This window comes from Priapulus caudatus, unplaced genomic scaffold (genome assembly GCF_000485595.1).
Source record: "Priapulus caudatus unplaced genomic scaffold, Priapulus_caudatus-5.0.1 Scaffold111, whole genome shotgun sequence".
NCBI classification, from domain to species: Eukaryota; Metazoa; Priapulida; class Priapulimorpha; order Priapulimorphida; family Priapulidae; genus Priapulus; species Priapulus caudatus.
This window is the reverse complement of record NW_014577172.1, coordinates 294932-299918: the sequence shown is the minus strand read 5'-3', so window position 1 is coordinate 299918 and position 4987 is coordinate 294932. Positions and strand designations below refer to the sequence as shown.

The 4987-nt window shown below is 44.5% G+C and overlaps 1 long non-coding RNA gene across 1 annotated transcript in view; it reads left to right on the top strand.

Annotated features, from left to right (window-relative positions):
• LOC106805365 overlaps positions 1–1736 on the top strand; it is a 4449-nt gene extending 2713 nt beyond the window's left edge. Inside the window, exon 2 of the long non-coding RNA XR_001393422.1 lies at positions 207–1736. This is a non-coding gene — a long non-coding RNA (uncharacterized LOC106805365). The remainder of the gene's footprint in view (positions 1–206) is intronic.
• The last annotated feature ends 3251 nt before the right edge of the window (positions 1737–4987 follow it).

Sequence of the window (4987 nt, the reverse complement as noted above, 5' to 3'; positions counted from 1 at the left end):
ACACACACACACACACACACACACACACACACACACACACACACACACACACACACACACACACACACACACACACACACACACACACACACTATATATATATATATATATATATATATGTGCGGAATTCGCAGACACTGGCATGTCCGGACGAGATGTACGATCATGTACCTGAGGCTGACAACTCGCAAACTTACTCATTTCAGTTGGCACGGTAGAAATACTGCGTCACAACTCACATCGCAATGCGGTCGCAGATCCATCCACGCTCGGAGAAGACGATACCAATGCATCATCTGCTAGATGTGTAACGTCATCTTCGACAGCTCTTCAGGTGGCGTGCGTTGTCATGGTGATGGTTATCAATATATTGTTTCCTGTAGCGTTTCCCTCGAGTTCGCATGTACTTACGATTTCATAGGTGTAGTTGATGTAAGATAGCCAAGGTTTTGCGTATCAATATTATAGTGGTCGGTTCGACGAATGCGCGCTGATAGACACAATGCTGTAACATAGGGTGTCGGGATATTTCTTTCGTTTATTCATCTTTGGTTACAGCTCTTTGATTCACAATATTCGTTCACAATAGTCGTTCACAGTTACGAACTCCGTTCACCCTTGAAAACAGATTTAATAGACCACAGCGCGTCTCCTCGGCTATATTAAATCGTCGTCCTAAGCTATAACAAGTAAACTCTGGTGTAACTACATGTCTAGACATGACACGTAGCTGCCTATACGTAGCTGCACTCACGTCAAAGCACGGAGGCCAAAAAGAAGCCAGTGACCAACCCGTGGCGAGCAGCCTACTCTCGTGTTGTCACTCTACCGGACAACGCCAGCTATCGGCCGACATTATCAAAACAATTTTAAACATTATCAAAAAACAAACAAACGTTTGGCCGTTACAAATATCGTTTATAAACCTAATTAAATATAAGTGTGCCAACCCGTATCTTATTAAAGCGAGTTTTCACATGCAGCCATGTGATGTTGCACAATCATGTGTCACATTAAGTCCTGTACGACGTATATAAAGAGTGATTTCTTGCATGCGACATGGTTAAAGTGAGGAAACGTTTTTTTGCGAAATGATTTATTAATTATCGATTATCATGTGTCTGTATCGAGTCCGATGTTCATAGATTTACATCCGGAGCACCCCGTGATATCACCACACAAATCACGTATTATTGCTGGGATATTTCTCGTCAGCGTTTAGCAGTTGCGTTGATAACTACTATTTTAAAGTCTAATTTATTTTAAACTCGATACAGGCTTCGTTTCATATCATAAGTTTGTGTGTATATGATTGTGTATTGAATGACAGTAAGTAAGTGTGTGTGCGCGGGGAAGTGATCTTTGTCATGTGAATTATGACTTATACGTTTTTATATTATTAAAAAAAGTTATAGCTGGTGGTGAGAGGAAGAATTATTATCCCGATCATATGCCCCTCTTAAAATATTATTTTACGCTGCCTGCATAGAGATACAATAGACAAATAATTTGTAAAAAACAAGTATATTTATTCTATAGTCCTAACTATGTATATCAACAATAAGTAAAGGCTCGATTGGTTTTGGTTGAAACTTCGTCTATACATTTCACTCTTTTACCAATCATTTACAATTGCGGTATCTGTGCATGTATAGTAAGTATTAAGGTAACATCTATTAATAGAAAAAGTTTGTCTTACTTATGTACGATATTACAAAGAGTTAATAATTATGAAAGAGCATTGTTAGTCCTTGATTTTATATGCCCAATATTCAATCAACAAAGCTGTACAGTAGGTAGTATGCCATGTAATGTATACATGGGGTCATACTTCAATGGGGCATGCATGCCGGTTTAATACATTTACCGATGCGATATGACGCATTAGTCGATGATGAACCATCACATAATCAAAACAAAAAACCAACTAAACCTTAAACCTGTAACAACCGTAGAATATAACGACCGAGAGTCGTTGAGAATTAAGGTATTGAGAGACCTCGAGTACTCAGCCGCGTGGACGGTTGGAATCACTGCACCACAACTTAGCTATACGTCGAGATAAGACAGAGACAAGTCGAAGGGCAATATACTCCTTGGGTGCGGTTGCTACGAGACACCAGCAGCGCAGCCGACGGAGATATATCACGTGATTATACAGTCGTCATCTAAGCAGCTATAAATGCTGCCTGAAGTAAGCTGCCAACGCTAACTGGAACATCATTACAATTCACGACACCTCTCCTGCCACGCTATATTTCGCTGCAGGTTATCTTAAGTTAAAGACGATACGATTATAAACGCATGAACAATATTATTGGCACACGAAATGCAGTGTAGCTCGTATAGCTAGAGAACGCGTGCATGCGTTCTGCACATGATTCACTTGTATATACAGACAGACAAGCGTCGCTACCTTGATGGACCATACCTCTCATTAAGCTATCATTAATAAGCTTCATAATTAATATATATATATATATATATCTGCTAATTACGCGCAGAATATGGGCAACATTTTAAATCGAAAAAAATCAGTATATCACGCACACATGATCTACATGTTACACACGGCTGTACAATTCAGGGGAAGTTGAGAGAAGAATGAGAGTAGATTAATGTGTCAATCACAAATACACGTCAGCACATGTTATACAGAAACTAGATATAGCCAAATACTAATCTATAGGGAGATATAGTTATATAGGTACATATAACTGTAAAGATACATCCAGGAGTAGCGTAATTAACAAAGTAATTATTAATAATTATTATTTCTTTATCAAGAATTACTTAATTATTAATAAATAAATTGATTAATTGATGTAATTTTTTAAATTTATTTGTAATAAATAAAAACATTACTTCATTAATTAAGTAATTAATTAATTAAATATTAACTACGTAGTTATTATGCTACTCCTGATACCTCGTATGTACGTATGTACGTATATATATATATATAGATAGTTAGAACTGCGGGCCATCCTTGTATGTCTCTGTGTCGGCGGCTGGCGTGCGAGCTCTCTGCTTGAGAAGTTTGGCGACGTTTGGCACAAACATACAGCCGACAATGAAGGCAGCTATCAGTGTCACGACCACCTGTATGGCGACGTCCTCCGCCGTGGGCACCGCCAGGTAGACGGGCACCCAGACGACGTCGACGACGGCCACGCATGCGCAGACGATCATTATTCGAAAGCCCTCGCCGTAGTGAAACGTAAAGTGGCGCAACCTGACGGTCGCCGCAAGAGTTACGGCGTGTAACGCGAATCCGTACCACATGAACCCGACCAGCGATCGTCTCGTGTGTGCGCAGCGCCACCTACCGTCGACGCTGGTCGCGCGCGGCGGGTCCAGCGCCAGCCAGGCGACGACAGAGATGAGTTCCCCCGCTACGAGCGCTGCCGTCGCTAGCAGCTGGCTGCGGGCGCCCGTGAATGACACACCACTGCCGGACACAATGCCGTAACGAGCGAGTCTGTTGATACGCAGCGTCTTCACGAGCAGTACTGCGAAGACAGCCGTGTAGGAGAAGCTGAACAGGAAACGACGGAATCCGCAGCTAGCCGACGTCGGCGAGTAGAAGAACGGTACTGCGGCTGCGCACAGAGCGATGACGGAGAGCAGCAGCAACGTCGCCAGCGTCAGCGACGTGTCGCGCACGAGCGGCAGGTGGCCGTAGATGAAGTGCAACAGCAGCAGCGCGAGGCTGACGCCGGCGAGAACGATGACGATGAGCATGAACACTGTCGCCCATGCGCGGCTGAAGCCCCAGAAGGTGGCGGGAGTGGCGGCATCTTTCGGTACGGGACCACGTGACATGCTGCCGCCGCAGCTCTGGTGAAGCAGCGGCCATGTTTCCACGTCGGTGATGTTCAGCTGTCGACAAAATAAAAATAAAAAATTACATTTTATTGAAGCCTAGCCTTAGCATTTTATTAAGTTTATTGTAGTAAAGATCAATGAACATCCTTAATTAATCTACATATGGAGTAAAATTCTACAACAAGCATTCCAGCTTACTTACTTATAGCACAGAGCGATAAATTCTGTTATATCTGCATATTTGTTTCTCTCTCACGCTCTCTTTCCTCTCCTTCTCTCTCTATATATAAATATATACATATATATATATATGCATACATGTATATATATATATATATATATATATATATATGTATATATATATATGTATATATATATATATATATACACACATATTCCATTACATTACATTATTACCTCTACGACATCTCCACTCGGGTCTCGTGTGAACACGCCGTAAGAATTCTTAAACCCATCTCTGTACATGTCCGCCAGTCCGCGCACGGGAAACGACGCGGCGGCAGTCTTCAGAAACGTAGACGCGTCCACACCGTCGCACGCCGTCGTGCTATTACACAGCCTCAGCATTGTCGCCAGGGCGCGCACCGCCACCATCGTCCACGTGCCGCGTGCATTCTGGGAATTCACAAGCGACATCGTCAGTCTCTCGTCGCCCGTGCACGTCTGCGCATGCGCGTCGTCGTCGCGCAAGCTGCAGCGGAAATAGTCCTGCCACATTTCCGCGATCCAGGGGTCGCTACGATCGCTGTAGCTCAGCGTCGACACGAAGCTGTCGCTGGCCGCTTGCAGCGCCCTCGCGCCGACCGCAATCACGCTCTGATTGGGCGGCAATCTCTCGCCTCGTAACGTCGCCGCGGCGCTGGCGACGCTGTCGCCGACGAAGATCCACAGCGGTCGACATTTCCTCGCCGACGCATGCGCGTCGGCCGCCTGCAGCACGGACGACATCGTTTCCGCTTCCGCTAGAACAAAGACGCCGCTGGTGCCACCGTCGATCATGAGTTGATCCACGGCGCTGTCGTACTGATTGAAGGTGATTTCCACGTGAACTGACACTCCGATATTATGTCGCTCTAATAACACCCTCGCTAGAGTCTCTAGCTGGTCGGAGCGGTCGGGTGTATAAAGCGCGGCGACG